Source organism: Callithrix jacchus, chromosome 7 (assembly GCF_049354715.1).
Source record: "Callithrix jacchus isolate 240 chromosome 7, calJac240_pri, whole genome shotgun sequence".
Classification (NCBI taxonomy): domain Eukaryota; kingdom Metazoa; phylum Chordata; class Mammalia; order Primates; family Cebidae; genus Callithrix; species Callithrix jacchus.
Genome location: NC_133508.1, coordinates 99,951,799 through 99,966,912, shown reverse-complemented (window position 1 = coordinate 99,966,912; position 15,114 = coordinate 99,951,799). Strand labels below are relative to the sequence as shown.

Here is a 15,114-nt window from a genome sequence, read left to right as displayed (position 1 = left end):
AAATATGGAAAAGTGATAGATTAAAGATGGCCCAAAAAATTATTTACCATTTCTCCCATCAACAAATGGAATCTATTTCCCTTACACTTGAATCTGAGCTGGGTTTGTTTTGCTCAGTAGAATGTGGCAGAAGTGCCACTGTGCCAGATCCTAGCCCAAGTCTTAACAAGTCCTGGAAGCTATTGCATTTGCATTTTTCAGAGCCAGCTGCCATGCTGTAGAAAAATTTGGGTTAGATTGCCAAATGGTAAGAAGTCACTTGTAGAGTAGTCTTGAAAAATGAGAGACCATCCCCTATGTTTAAACTCCAGGCCAACTCTCAGCTGAAATCAGCTAGATGAGTGACTGCAGCTTCACCATGTGGAGCAGAAGAACCTCACAGCTGAACACAATCAACCACAGAATCATTAGGAATAACATGTCCTTATTAGGCTAAGACATTAATTTATTACACAGCAATAGATAACTGAAATAGAGATTTTATAATAAAAATCTCCATTCCTTTTCTTTTCATATCCTACCCTCCTTTTCAAGTTATGACAACTGGCAATCACCTAGTTTCCTATGCTTCTTGCAGAAGTGACCCAATAACACTAAAACAAAAAGCCAAGTTACAAGTTGGAGGCAGGGGTTGAAATATTGTTGAAAAGATGCTCGGACTGATTCCTGCTGCTATTTACATTTTCTTTTAAACTTTACTCAATATCCCAAATCTACATCGATGCTGTAATTGGAAAACAAAGGAATCAGTTTCTGTAATAAGAATTCTATCCCTTTTCAGAACTTGTAGTCTGGAATATCAACTGAACAACCCAATTTACTTAAATAAGATTAGATTTTTAAAAATGTGTCAGTAGATGTTCTGCTATTTATATTAAAGTTGCCAAACAAACTCTTTGAGATAAATTTTCTCAGATAAAATAAGCCAGATTCTAATAACACCTCTGTCATAGGTAGCTGTGTAACTTGGGCAAGTAATTTTATCCTTTTGGGCCTCATCTATTTCCTTATCTGTAAAAAGTCAATGAACTAGACAATCTTTAAAGTTCTTTAAAACTTTGGCATCTTTCAAAGACAAGTCATTTTTTGAGGTGATCCCAACTCTCTCTTAATCCCTTATTATGACCACCTTAGTGCCAACTGAAAAAATCCTTTTCTATTGCCCAAGGCAAGAATGAATATATCCTTAATCTAATATTCTGTCCTTGAATAATTGAGATGGTTGTATAATTAACTTTCTCTCAGAAAGCCAGAAAGCATAATCCTAACTTTTTTTTACTCCATCATTCTATAAGAACAAAGAAGTATGACAATTTGTCTTTACCATGCAGATCTCTAAATAGATACCCATTTTTCAAAAGTTCATAAGAAGTCAGTACATGTTTTGCTTGTGGAAAAGACCTGAGAGGAACTGAAAGGGAGCAATAACCTGTAAGGTAATAGTTTCAAAACTTATTGGTCCTTAAGTATGTCTGACATTGAAAATGCTGACATTAAAAATACACTGTATTTCAGGGAGGTCTTCAGTGAAACCCTGGATATATTCACCTGTACATTTCTACCTGTGATATCTCAGAAAGAAGCAATGTGGTTCATTAATTCCACAAACAAATCCAAAATTTGGTAGTTTCAACCACTTATGGAATCAAATAGATCTAGGATTGAATCCTGAACGTATCATTTATAAACTGGATATCCTTGGGCAATTTTCTTAATCTAAGTCTCAAGTTTCTTCTCTATAATGCACAGATTTGTTTCTGGTATGAAAATGAAATAATGCATATAAAGTTCCTAGAATAGTGAGTAATCCACCTTCTTCCCATAGCCTCATTACATTGATTATCAAGTAAAAATCATTTGGTTTGAGCTTCATACCTTTTAACTTTCTCTGTTCATTATTTACAAGGAATGAATCATCCGAAAGACAAAACAATCAGGCATAACCACTATGTAGGTAACTGATCCCTAGTAAATTATAAGTTATGAGCACGAATTAAAGACAACCGTGCCTCACATGGAATAGGAGAATCCTTGATCATAAAATGGGCACCTTTGGAAGTTGTGTTAACCTGTTAAGGATGCTACTTTGATGCCCTGCTTTATGAAAATGTTCTAACAGACCAAAAAGAGGATCAGATTTTAGAAGATCCCTGTGGAGTAGTGTGTTTCAGTCTAGCATAAGAATAAAACACATCTCTACTAAACAAAAAATTAGCTGGGCACGGTGGCGCGTGCCTGTAATCCCAGCTACTCAGGAGGCTGAGGCAGGAGAATTGCCTGAACCCAGGAGGCGGAGGTTGCGGTGAGCCGAGATCGCGCCATTGCACTCCAGCCTCGGTAACAAGAGCGAAACTCCGTCTCAAAAAAAAAGAATAAAACAGAAAGAGGTTCTGGACAATTTGCCCCAGGTCAGTCCAGTGAGCAAATCAAAATTGTAATTCACATTGTTTAATTTCCCTATTCATGAGTCAATTATTGACTGTCCCTATTTGCCTCCTACATTGAGAGTTTGATTAGTGGCAAGAAAACATTAGAGAACAAGGTATATAACTTGTGCTCTCAATCTTCCTTCAGGAATTCCAGGCTGAATTTGCAATACACCAGAAGACAAAATCTTGTAAGATTAATGATCAAAGGCTGCCCAAGGGTCCTGGGAAGCTAACCTATTGCTGCCTCAGATGAAGACTCAATTCTGGTTCACGTTCATGTGAACATACTTTTAGTGTGGAAAACATTGGTTGAGGATGAGATCGTTCCATCCCCAAACTGTACCAATCCTATGCCTAATCAATCACCTTCTGTGAATTGGGTCACTTCATTAGGTCTCTACATATGCACACACAAAACCAAACCAAAAGATTCAATTCCAAAACAAAACTACTGTGGACCAATCTTGCTTTAATTGGAGAGTTAAGGAGCTATTCGGTTGATGCAAAAGTAATTGTGGTTCTTGCCACTGAAAGTAGTAGTAAAGCTAAAACCAATGAAGACACAAGTATGATAAGGCTTAAAAGCAGAAAAGAGAGTTGGGGAAATCTGCCAGAGAGGGAGCCAAATCATAAATGCAGAACCTGGTATTGATTACATTTAGTAGCTACCTGGTAATACATGGTGTATGACATGAATTCATATCAAAACCACTACTTTTATCTCTCTCCACTCCCATTCTTGGGGGAAGATAGCAGGCAATAGGAAGTGAGAGGAGATCGTTAATAAAAAGTGTTACCCTCGACATAACTTAGGCTGAAGCGGGTATCTCCATCCTTGTGCCAAGTTGGATATACCAAGTTAGATAAGAGCTCTCAACAATTCTAAATCTTTACCTGCAGATCAGTTAGAGACAGGGTCTCACTCTGTCGCCCAAACTGGAATGCAGTGGTGTGATCATAGCTCATTACATTCTTGAACTCTTGGACTCAAGCAATCCTCCTGCCTCAGCTTTCTGAGTTCCAAGTATCTGGGCTTATAGGCATATGCCACCACACCTGGCTTTATTTGCAGCTCTGATGAGATTTTAAGATTCTCTGAGATGGTCTACCTATATGTAAGCAATGATAATAATTTTGGTGTTTCTTTGCTTTATGTGCTAATATACGAAAGCATTTTTTATTTTGTGGAAGTCAGGTTAACCACAACCCAGGTCTGTTTGTGGCTTAGGGAGAAGCTGACTTGAATAAGAGATGTGCCTTTGGTTTAATTTCCAGAGCATACCAAATAACTTTAATGTATCACAGAGAGCTGGGTGCTAGTTCTTGAGAAGCTGATGTGTACATGTGCATAAAGTATATATTAGAAGTATATTAATACAATTCTATCTCAACAGATTTAATTCTTAAATGCTACATATACTTGTTTAATCTCCCATTTTAAAAGTAGAAAAGGTTAGATTATAACATCAGGTTAGCTCTCTTTGAAGCAGGTAATAATTAAGTTGATTCACTGTTGCAATTACTGTCAAATCCCCCTTAATTACCAGAGATTTTATAGCAGCTTCATTATACGTCTGCTGTAATGCATTGTGGCCCTAAGGAGAAGTGTTGCAGGAAATTCTGCATAGCATGGATAATTCTAACCTGCAGTTACAGCTTCCAGCGAAAGCTCCTGCACTAAATTTATCTTTTTTTGACATTTCTCCCTGTTACTCAAGCAGTTAAACTGAAGTAACATTACTAAAATACCTACCTAACTTTGAAAGTTAGAATTGATTTCTCCATAGATATTAAAAACAAAAGAATGAAGAAAGGATAAATTAGCCTTCAATTATTGCTGAAAAAGCACTAAATTATGTTTAATAATGAATTTAGATTATGACATTCTAATAGATCTGAGATCTACATATCCAAATCACAAATACATCTTCTACTTCTTGTGGATATTTCTTAGATGATGAACAAGATAAAAATTATTACTAAATCCCTACCAGATAATCTTGAAGAGGATAACCAACTGCTTTTTATTTATCAATGATTTTCCAACTTATTTCTGGAAAAAATAATCATTTTCTAAAAATTCATTTTTAAGTTTCCCTATCACTGCTTGTTTTCACTGGAAAAATCTTTACAAATCAGAGACTGCAAATTAAGTGAAGTTCAAAACAGATAACTGAATGTCTCTCACAGATCCCCTTTTAACCAAGGAATTTACTCCACAGAATATATTAGATTCAGAAAGGGCCGCAATGTCAAAGACACTATTGGCAGCTGTGTTAACAGTTAAGGGCCTGGCTTTGTACAGCAATACAGTTATTAAATTTCTCCGGAGACCATGACTCATTAATCAAATATTCATACATCTCTGTAAATACACAGTGAACAGAGAATACCCTCAGAGCCGAGCATCCCAATACAAGTGCTCTTTCATGTAACACTGACAAAATCCTGAGAACATGTGGTCATGTTTTGCATTTCTAATGCACTATGTACTCTTTAATACTCCATTTCCTAAAATCAGAACACAAATGATCTTACTGATGGCAAGTGTTAGATGGTTACAATTAAAATTATTCCACTATTGCTTCATACCGTCTTTTTTTAAAATGAGGACAATGAACCAATTCTTCTGTTCTTTGTTTACCATCGAACAAGTAATTTTTTCCCAGACAGATGAAGAAACCCAGGGCCATGCTCCTATTAATACAAGAATTTGTATTAGCCTGAAAACAACAAATCACTACTTAAACTGGAGAGGCCAAATAACTTAACATATTAGCAGACATGAACTTGCTATATTTTGCAAAGTCCTCAGTCTGTTTTATACCACTGAGAGTTTTCCCCCTATTGTACAGTAACAAAAGGTCTTTCTTTCATCTGAGCTCTATCAGAAAAAAGAAGCAAAAAAAAAAGGGGGTCTTTCTCAATTGCAGCCTATGGAAAATTGGGGTCTGAGGCCAGACAAAGAAGAGAAGGCTCAAAATGTCACCTCATAAAGCTACTACTAAGAGCAGGTTCTCCACCTCAGGGTGGGCAGGAATACTATGCCAAAAGAAGAGAGAAAAGGAGCATCATATGTAAATTTCCCATCTGTGTAACAGTTTCTGAAAAGATAGGAACTTGATTCTCAATGCCACTAAAATATAAGCAAATTTTCGCCAAGGCCACCTCATCGCCTCACCTCCTCCAGCCTACCACCCAGACTGTTTCTTTAACCCATTTTCCAAAATTCTTTCCAAAACTATGTAAAAGACGTCCCTTCCACAGTCTCCCTGCTTTCATCCCCTTCGGGCTCAGTCCTCACATGCCATTTTCTCTAGCCTCTTCCTCTTGGTCTTTTGGAACATCTAATTCAATATGATGTAGGGAAAACTGGAGGATGCTTTGGAATCAGGAGAGGTTTAAATCTCAGCTCTCCAGATTGCCAACTGTGCTAACTTGGCATATTAATGTATCAAACCCTCAATTTCTTCATCTGTAAAATGGCATAAGCACCCAATAAATGTCAGTTGTTGCCATTGGCAATCATTAATCCTCTGTCTCTTAACATTGACTCAAACTTTCATTTTCCTGGCAGTACTAATTCTCTCCTAAACTTAGCCAGAAAGGAGACTTCTCCTTCTATTTAAATCCCTCTGATTCAGGTAGTTTTGCATTCCGACTTCCAGATGCTGATTATCACTTCACACTCTCTTCTGCAGATGCTTACATCATCTATTTCATGCAGCATGCTCCAACTCCATATTTCAGCCTTGAAATTCTGTTTTTCTTATCATTCTCACAATATTCTACCATTCTATTTCCCAAACTTCCTCACTTTACATCATTTGGGAGTCTGGTAAAGTCTAGTGTCTTCTTCTCATAAAAATGCTTTTAAATGTAAATTAAAATGTGCATAACTAAATGGAATGGTTATTAAAAATTTTTTTAATTTGTAATTATAGTAATATATTTGCTTCTCTGCTTCTCTATCGACATACTAAATAATCCTAGCAGCAAAACCTACCAAAATTTCAAAGCAGTGCAAATACTTCAAGATATCTATATTAACTGTAATATAAAAATATCTATGATTTCTATGAGTGGTGATGTTCTAGCCTCTGTTAACACTTTTACACTTTGTTGTCTATATTCTTAATGAAAGGAAATACTATATTTCAGTTAGATATTAGTAAAAATAAAGATGTAAATGTTTTCCAACCCAAGCTCATGAAACTCTAAATTCTGTTCGTGGGTTCATCAGGTTAAGAACCCCTGCATTAAATGACCTACTCTTTCTCTGCCTCATCTAAATTGACTATTTGCATAAATCGCTAAATATATGCATAGAATATATAGAATTATATCTAGGTAAAACAGAATCTAAGAATAGGGCTTGACAAATCACATTCCAATTTTAAATCTTCATAAAGGGTTAAAACTAAACCCCTGATCTTCTGATTTCTACAGCCTTTGTTTTTACCTTCATAGCACTTCTTCCTGTGCCTCCCCTAGGCATCCACTTAAGTATACATTTCAGCCTGACCATTACAGTCCTCAATCATCTGCAGAATGTTTAGCATCACCCCCTTACTAAATACCAGCAGTGCTCCTTAGCCAGTAAACAAAACCAGCCACATGCACCTCAACTGTGCCCTGTGGGAATGGCCCCTGCCCCAACCCCACCTTTGTTTAGAAAACAGTACCAAGGACCCTGTCTTTCAGTTTTTATGTTGTTTCTTATTAGTTCAGATACTCACCTTATTGCTGCCTGTATATAAATCAGACTTTTAGAATTCATCCAAAATGCCACCTCCTCCAGGAAGACTTGCCTAATCCCCATAACCTTATATGAGCTGTCTTCTTTTAAAACCAAATAACATTTTATTTTGTAGAACTTCTATTATAAACGTTCTCTTTATTGATCATGTATGACAGTTCTTTTGTTTGTATTTTCCCCATCCTTAAGTAAATTTCTAAGCTCCCTGACAGAAGTGTCACTTTTTAAAAAAATCTCAATGTATTCTGTAGTGCTTCACAGACATTCAATATAAGCATGGAACTGGGTTTTTGTTTTACTTTTCCTAATTCTTGCATTCCAATGCCAGTTCAAAAAAAAAGAGGAATTTTAAAGTCTTTTCAAATCTTAAGACTGGCATGAATAAAATCTTGACAACACTTTTAAAGACTAACACTTATTGAGTACTTACTGTGTGCCAGTCATTTTTCTAATAAATATTTCACATGTGTTTCCTCCCTTAATCCTCACAACAGCCCTCTGCTGCTACTATACTACAATAGTTACTGTTATCCCCATTTTATAGATGTTAAGTACTTGCTCAAGGCAATATTGCTGGTAAGTGCTCAAGTCACAATTTGAGCTGAGCCAGTCTGACTCTACAACTTAACCAATTCATTATGTCTTCTCCATTGTATAACACTGGAGTTTGACCAAAAAAATTACGCATCTGTTTTCCCCTAAATATAAAGATTCATAATTTTTTCCAAACTAGTAGTATTGGGTGAATATGTAAAACCTTACTTTTGAAGCACTTGTTTCGGATGATGCTATGGTATAATGTAATCTACTATAATTGTTATGTTGTTATACAACATGATTGTAGTTCTAAGAACTATATTTTGCATATTTTACTTTCTAAACATCTATCTTCAGCATTTGGGACCAATTTTATACTATGTAAAATTTCAATAACACCTTATGTTTTAAAAATAAAGACTGGGCCATGTGCAGTGGCTCATGCCTATAGTCCCAGCACTTTGGGGGGCTGAGGCAGGTGAATTACTTGAGGTCGGGAGTTCAAGATCAGCCTGGCCAACATGGTAAAACCCTGTCTCTACTAAAAATACAAAACTTAGCTGAGTGTGGTAGTGCATGCCTGTAATCCCAGCTACTTGGGAGGCTGAGGTGAGAGAATTGCTTGATCCCGAGGTGCAGAGGTTACAGTGAGCCGAGATCCTGCCACTGCACTCCAGCCTGGGCAATAGAGCGAAACTCTGTCTAAACAAATAAACAAAAGACAAATGAGGACTGAAAGAAATGAGAAAAAATTTTGCAGAAATTGCCATGCTGATCCTAAAATTCATATGAAAATACAGGGGATCCAGAAGGCACAAAGCAATGTTGAAAAAGAACCGTGCTAAAGAACTCACACCTCCCAATTTCAGAATTTATTACAAAGCCACAGTAATCAAGACAGGACAGTGTCATACTGTCATGAGGCTAGATAAATGGAATATATTTGAGAGTCTAGAAATAAACCGTTATATTTATGGTCAATTGATTTTCAACAAGAGTGCCAACACTAGTAGGGAAAAGAGTAGTCTTTTCAACAAATGGTGCTTGGACAAGTGGACGTTACATGCAAAAGAATAAATATGAACACCTACCTCAGACCATACACAAAAATCAACTCAAAATGGAATTTAAAAAAAACCTAGGCCAGGCATGGTGGCTCATGCCTATAATCCCAGCACTTTGGGAGGCCAAGGTGGGCAGATCACCTGAGGTCGGGAGTTGGAGACCAGCCTGACCAACATGGATAAACCCTGTCTCTACTAAAAATACCACATTAGCCACGGAGGTGCATGCCTGTAATCCCAGCTACTCGGGAGGCTGAGGCAGGAGAATAGCTTGAACCTGGGAGGCAGAGGTTGTGGTGAGATGAGATCGTGCCATTGTACTCCAGCCTAGGCAACAAGAGCAAAACTCTGTCTCAAAATAAAAACATCAGCCAGGCGTGGTGGTGCATGCCTGTAATCCCAGCTACTCAGGAGGCTGAGGCAGGAGAAACACTTCACCCTGTGAGATAGAGGTTGCAGTGAGCCGAGATCACGCTACTGCACTCCAGCCTGGGCAACAGAGCAAGACTCTGTCTCAAAAAAAAACCATAAATATAAGAGCCAAAACTATAAAACTCAGGTATAGATCTTCATGACCTTGAATTAATCAATGGTTTCTCAAATATGACACCAAAAGCACAAGGAATTAAAAAAACACAAATTAGGCTTTATCAAAATTAAAATTTTCAGTAGTTCATAGGTTACCATCAACAAAGTAAAAGGATAGCTTGGCATGGTGGCTCACACTGTAACCCCAGCATTTGGGGAGGCCAAAGTGGACAGATTACTCGAGGCCAGAAGTTCGAGACCAGCCTGACCAACATGGCAAAACCCCATTTTACTAAAAATACAAACATCAGCCAACATGGTGGTGCACACCTGTAATGCTGCTACTTGGGAGGCTGAGGCATGAGAATCACTTGAACCCAGGAGGTAAAGGTCACAATGAGCTGAGATGATGCCACTGCACTCTAGCCTGAGCAACAGAGTGAGACTCTGCCTCAAAAAAAAAAAAGGTAAAAAGACAACCTACAGAACAAGAGAAAATGCTTGTAAATCATATATCTGATAAAGTACTTGTATCGTGAATATGGAAACAACTCCTACAACTCAATAATATAAACAGAAATAACCCAATTTTAAAATGAGTAAAGATTTTAAATATACATTTCTCCAAAGAAGATATAAAAGTAGTCAATAAGAATATGAAAAGATACTCAACATTATTAGTTTAATTAGGAAAATTAAAACCAAAACCACAATAAGGTACCACTTCACACATACTTTGCTGGCTTAAATTTAAAAGGTAGACAAGTTGCAGACACAGAGATGCAGATCTTTGTGAAAACCCTCATGGGCAAGACCATCACCCTTGACGTCGAGTCCAATGACACCACTGAGAATGTCAAAGCCAAAATTCAAGAGAAGGAGGGTATCCAACCTGACCAGCAGCATCTGATATTTGCTGGCAAACAGCTGGAGGATAGCCGCAGTCTCAGACTACAACATCCAGAAAGAGTTCACCCAGCACCTGGTGCTGCACCTGCGAGGTGGCATTATTGAGCCTTCCCTCTGCCAGCTCGCCCAGAAATACAACTGTGACAAGATGATCTGCCGCCAAGAGCTGTGCTTGCCTGCACCCCCGTTCTGTCAACTGCCGCAAGAAGTGTAGCCACACCAACAACCTGTGCCCCAAGAAGAGGGTCAAATAAGCCTCTTCCTTCCTTGAAGGGCAGCCTCCTGCCGAGGCCCCATGGTCCTGGAGCCTCAGTAAAGTGTCCCTTTGGTTGACTGGGGGAAAAAAAAGGTAGACAATAACAAGAATTAGGAAGAAAGCAGAAAGGCCAGAACCCTCATACATTGCTGCTAGGAGTGTAAAATGGCGAACCATTTTGGGAAACAGTTTAGGAGTTCCTCAAATAGCTAATCATAGTTATCAGTATGACCAGCAACTCTACTTCTAGGCAAATATCCATTAGAAATGAAAATATACACCCACACAAAATCATGTACATGAATGTTCTGAACAGCATTATTCATAGCAGCTTAAAAGTAGAAAAAAAATCGATGTCCATCCATTGATGAATAAAGAAAATGTGGTACACCCATCTCAGAATATTATTGTCATAAAAAAGTAATGAAGTGCTAACAAATACATGCAACAATATGGAAGAACCTTGAAAGAAATTAATGGCAACTTGAAATAATACACAAAAGGCCATATAGTGTATTATTCCATTTAGATGAAACGTCCAGATTAGGCAAATCTGTACAGGCAGAAAGATTAGTGGTTGCTAGAGCTGGGGGTGGAAAAAAGAGAGGTGAATATAGAAAGTGAGAATGGGTACAGGGTTTCTTTTTAGGGTAATTAAAATGCTCTGGAAATTGGTAATGATGATCACTGCACAATTCTGTGAATATATTAAAAACCGCTAAATTGTGGTTTTTAAAGTTATTTTACTTTAAAAGGGTGAAGTGTCTAATATGTGAATTACATCTCAATAAAACTATTACCTAAAAAAGAAAACCACAAGGTAACACTTCACACACTCAGTAGAATGGCTATAACAAAAAGACAGAAAACAGACCTATGGAGACATTAGACATGTGTAATCTCACACTCTGAACCATCTTAAACATTTATAAAATTTGGACTTTTTGACAAAGATGCACTTTGAGCTCTGAGCTGATGCTGCCTGCCAGTTAATATCACAATCTTTGTATAGCAGATTAGATGATTGTTGGATTTTATATTTCGTTCCCTCTTATTTTGCAGGAAAACAGAAAATCACAATGCGAAAACTAGTGTTAAGAAACGTAGACCTCATAAACTTAATTAATACAAAGACAGAAATAATCATTAGCCTCAATGAAATGCTCAGTCAACCGTACGTTCTATTATAAGTCAACTTTAAGTCAGTCAATTGTATGTTCTACTACAAAAGAACAAAAATAAAGAACATCAGTGAGATACTAGAAGTGTATCATCAAAACTATGTAAAGCCTATATGATTAAAAATAATTTTATGTTTTAAATATTTTAATAATATTTTTAACTCTCTGGGTAAGAATCTTCCTTAAAACATTGTTTTAAAACATTTATTGTTCAGTTCCTTCATATTCAGCTGTCTCAAGTGTTGATGGGAACATATTACATACAAAACCAAGAGTGTCTCTCCAGGTATAGACAGGGCTAGTGGCCATAAAACTGGCCAAGCATAGGAAGTCAGGTCTAGGAGACAATCACAAGTCACCGGAAAGACCAACATGCAAGCCAGAGGCATAAAACAGTCAGTACATAGATCCAAATATGAAAGACTGAGTAAGTGGTGGCCCTCTTCATTAATAGAATAGTTATAAAAATAGGAATCAAAATTCAACCTATTGAATATGCTTAAAGAGTAAGAAGAATATGAACCTAAAGTAGAAGGGAGTATAGAAAAATGAAAGTAATATATTGGAATATCATGTAAGTATGGGTTGATCATTTCCATATGATACCTATTTAAAGTATTTTAGAAATAATTTAAGTAACCAGACAGTTGACCATGAACTGTCCTGACCTGTTCCATTACACAATCATCTAAGTCCCAGAACTCATGTTGTCTCGTTAATCCCAGATCTAATTCCCCATCTTTGACTCATTAGCTATATTTCAATACAAGTAAACTGAACAGTGTGGCATAAATAGCAAGTGGTATGTAAATATTAGGAACTGAAATGCTACATTGCACAATTCCAGGAAGTACCATTCACATAACATATACTAAAAATAGTGCGCCGTGGAGTTCTGCAACATGGTAGCCCATATCCACTGTCCCTTATCAGTATTTACATTCTTCTACTGCCTACATTTAATCTGAAATCATCCCAGCCCACACTTTTTAATTTATGTATTTTTATCTGTGTCAGTTTGCTACGGTGTATTTGCCTAGACACACTCAAAACTTGCTGTCATTCTCTCAACCTTTTGTTATAACTTCTATTGGATTTCAACTTTTGTTTACCTTCCCTGCTTTTAAAACAACTTCTTATAAAACCCTTGAATTCTCTACTTTTGTGTATATTATCTCAGTATAAAAATAAATATGTATTGTATCTATAAGTAATTTTTAAATAACTTAAAATAAAATAATTCTGAGAAGAACACTTTTTTATCATTCACTCTTGGATGGCAATTTTGGAAGACTCTACATTTATGGAAGAACTGGCTAGGGAGAGCGTAGCATAGTAAAAGAGTAATCTTCCCTTCTAATAACATGTATTCTCCACATTTAGCATATTTTTCTTATCATTGTGAGAGAATAAGTGAAATTTTATAACTGTAGTTGTGAATGTTTTGGGCCATTGCTTGCCACCAATAACGTCGAGAAGGACTGTAAAAAGGAAAGGAGAGGAAAATGCTACTCAAAAATGTGTCTGCAATACCAACTCTAAATACTGTATTTTTCAAAGTTTATAGGCAAGGAAAGTCTTTAAATAACCATGAAAGCCACACAAAAATGCTTAAGATTTTAAAACTGACTTAAGATTCAAACTTTAAAATGGTATAAAATTTATATTTTAGAATCAATAGGATGTTTCCAATTTTCCTGGCCTGATGTTTCACCTTTTCAGTTCTGTATCTGAGTACTCAGTATGAAGGCTCAAATGGGTAACACTATTGAATGGTGGTTGACTGACAATACTGAGGCTATGATAAATATCACATGATAAATATTTACTCGCCTAAAGATTTTTGGGGGAAGACATTTACTCTTTTTATAGAAAATCATCCCTTATCCTTTCCAAGAATTGCCTCTATCATATATTCTGAATATCTTGCTCCTATTTCACCATGATTTTAAATCCTCAGTTTCCTACTTATAACTGTTCAAGTAACAATTCATGTAGTGATTTCATATTTTTAAGTTGTCATTATCTGTCCTTCCTCCTGTTTCTTGACTTTAGAAAATCCTTTATAGTTTTTCGTGATTATGTAAGAACATATAGTCAAAATGACAATGTCAGATGCAAGCTATTAAAGGTGATCTGTGACAAACCATGAAAATGAAACTTCTTCCTAGTAGAAACTGAAGAGAAAAAAAAAAAGAATAAAGTGCTTTCTAATATTGAATAATAAAAGGGAACTAGAGAGCTCTAAAAAATAGATTCTTATATAAAATTAGATCGATTATATAGCTAAGTCATTTTTGCTGTTAATTCTTCTAAAAACTGATGCAATTAACATATATATTTAGATATGTTTGCCCTTGGACAATGTTAAATCCTAATGTTAACAGAACACAAAAGTAACCTAAATTTTTAATCCTCTGAAGTTGTCTTCTCACTAATACAGATTTAATGAGATTGGTTTAATGTAAAAACAGAAATATGAATACCTCAAGGAATACTTCTGGATATACTTACACTGTAAAGGATCTTTTCACTCACTCATTCAGCAAATTATGACTCTTACAATTGCCTGCTGGTGGTTAACACATTGACAAAAGGGGATTCAAAGTGTCAAATCTTATGAAGAAAAGCGAAAAGAAACCTTCACCATCAAAAAGTCACATCAAGAATTTTAAAAATTCATTTCTGAAATGTTAATGGTAAAAATCCAGGATCTTAATATTGATGTGCAAATGGAGGATTCTCCTATCATAATTCTAACAGAACACTCATCTTAGAACCTTGTCCTTTTTGACTTTCCTTTATTCCAGGCTGAAAGAGATCATCCATAAGCTTTATTGACTGAGTTTACTAGCTGTCAGAACTTGAAATGAAATCTGTGTTCACAACAAAGTCTGAAACCAGAATATATAATACGTTTATTCTAAATCTAATGATACATTTTTGTTGCTTCCTTCATAATAAAAGATTAGCGTAACTTTTGGCTGGTCTTTGGCTGAAGGTGAATTAGCAGGTGAGATAAATTGACCCTCTCACAATTATCATGCATGCATGCATTCACTCACATGTTATTCAATAGTTTTATGTGTGCAATTATGCTAACAATTTCTGATTCCAAACATTTATTCCTAGTCATGAGGATGATTGTATTATAAGATTTGCCTGTAAAATATACTAAGTTTTTTCCATACAATTCAATGTAAAGGAAATTTCTGCCTCCTCTGACATTAATTTTGCCCAGGTGTAATTTTGTCTCATTTCAAAAATCTAGCTAAAACGATGCCTAAATATGTTGAGGAAATGAAAGTGCTATTCTGTAACTTTTAAGCTTTTGTATTAGTTCTTGCAAGAACATTTACAACCAGTTCAGACCCACTTGAAGGTGTATGGGTGCTCTCATTGGATGTGTTTACTGTAGAATCCTGTGAATAACGCAGCTATGTAGGAACAG

The 15,114-nt window shown here is 36.2% G+C and overlaps 1 protein-coding gene and 1 pseudogene across 15 annotated transcripts in view; one reads left to right on the top strand and one right to left on the bottom strand.

Annotated features, from left to right (window-relative positions):
- Window positions 1–15,114, bottom strand: part of ATG4C (autophagy related 4C cysteine peptidase) — a 189,008-nt gene that overhangs the window by 88,234 nt on the left and 85,660 nt on the right. The window lies entirely within an intron of this gene.
- On the top strand, window positions 10,031–10,480 carry LOC118142962 (ubiquitin-ribosomal protein eL40 fusion protein pseudogene; annotated as a pseudogene).